We start from the raw sequence: 1,757 nt of genomic DNA, 5'->3' as shown, positions 1-1,757 counted from the left end.
CCATTCACACGAAAGGTAAAATCAAACACTGGGTCTTACAGGAGAGATGTTGGGGAGATTCAGCAGGGAACACCTTCTTCCATGGAGCTGTTTCTTTGACCAGCAGCCTCAAAACTGACTGACTGACTGCTCTGACAAGCCAGACTGCTAAAACCAAACAAACCAACCCAGAGAGAAGCTGAGCTGGGAGAACTGGGCACTCCCCTTTCATTGTTCAAGTGTTTTTTTAAACTTAAAAGCTTCTTCAAGTAGATTAAGCCAGACACTTTGGAATCTGTGTCGTAAAACACTTTTGAAAAAAAAACCAAGGACAACAAGACCTTGTTAAAGGAGCAGCATCATCACACCATCCCCCTTTAAAAAAAATGAACCATCAATATCCAAAGATGGCTTCATTTTAAAACCTCTTAATCTTAAATTGTTAGTACATTACAACACCCATATACATCGCATCGATAATAATCATGCAAACCTGACTACTACATTCTGTTTCAGTCTGTTTTACTCCAGTCACCGAACCAGTGGTGCAATGGACAACACATCTGACTACAGATCAGAAGACTCCAGGTTCAACTCCTGGCTGGCTCGAAGTTTTTTGGGGCGGCACAGTGGTTAGCACTGCTGCCTCACAGCACCCGAGACCCGGGTTCAATTCCCGCCTCAGGCGACTGACTGTGTGGAGTTTGCATATTCTCCCCATGACTGCGTGGGTTTCCTCCGGGTGCTCCGGTTTCCTCTCACAGTCCAAAGATGCGCAGGTCAGGTGAATTGGCCATGTTAAATTGCCCCTAGTGTTAGGTAAGGGGTAAATGTAGGGGAATGGGTTTGGGTGGGTTGCACTTCGGAGGGTCGGTGTGGACTTGTTGGGCCGAAGGGCCTGTTTCCACACTGTAAGTAATCTAATCTTCACTTCTGTTTCTCATTCAAGTCTCCACAATTCGTTGGCAATCATGGTTTCTTGTCCTGCAAATGCACAATCTTCAAACTGAATGGCTGTAACAGCAAGCTCCATCTAAATGGTCTGGAATTTTTGTCCTTATGTTTCTCCACAAACTTCAATGGACTATGATCAGTGTATACGATTGTCTCAGATATATTACTGGTAACATAAACATTGAAATGTTGTAATGGCAACCCCAAGCTCCAAGTCTTCTTCTCAACTGCTGAATATTTCTGATGATGAATGTTGAATTTCCTGGAGAAATACTCGATAGGCCTTTCTATCTTCTTGTCGTCTTTCTGTAAGAGCACAGAACCAACACCCACATCACTTGTGTCGATAGCCACCTTGAATGATTTTGCGTAATTAGGTCATAGAGTCATAGAGTCATGGAGATGTACAGCACGGAAACAGACCATTCGGTCCAACCTGTCCATGCCGACAAGATATCCCAACCCAATCTAGTCCCACCACTGAGGCAATGGTTAACACAGCTTTCAGATTGTTAAATACCTTCTGGCAGTCCACTGTCCACTGAAATCTCTTGCCTTTCTTTAGCAATTCAGTGAGTGGAGCAGCCACACTGCTAAAATTTGGAACTAATTTTCGATAAAATGCACTCAACCCCAGGAACCGTAGTGCTGCTCTTTTTGTCGATGGTAAGGGTACCTTCCCAATTCCCTTTGATGTTGTATCCCATGGGGCCATTTGTCCATGTCCAATAACATGGTCCAGGAAGGTGACTTGGGCTTTGGCAAATTCACTTTTAGCCAGGTTTATCACCAAGCCAGCGTCCCGAAGTCGATCGAACAATTCT

At 44.4% G+C, this 1,757-nt stretch overlaps 1 non-coding gene across 1 annotated transcript; it reads left to right on the top strand.

The window, feature by feature from the left end:
* The first annotated feature begins 515 nt into the window (after nucleotides 1-515).
* trnac-aca lies at nucleotides 516-588 on the top strand. The gene has a single exon. It is a non-coding gene; the product is annotated as a tRNA-Cys (tRNA).
* Nucleotides 589-1,757: the final 1,169 nt, after the last annotated feature.

This window comes from Chiloscyllium plagiosum, chromosome 17, assembly GCF_004010195.1.
Source record: "Chiloscyllium plagiosum isolate BGI_BamShark_2017 chromosome 17, ASM401019v2, whole genome shotgun sequence".
Taxonomy (NCBI): domain Eukaryota; kingdom Metazoa; phylum Chordata; class Chondrichthyes; order Orectolobiformes; family Hemiscylliidae; genus Chiloscyllium; species Chiloscyllium plagiosum.
This window is presented reverse-complemented; position numbering and strand designations above follow the sequence as displayed.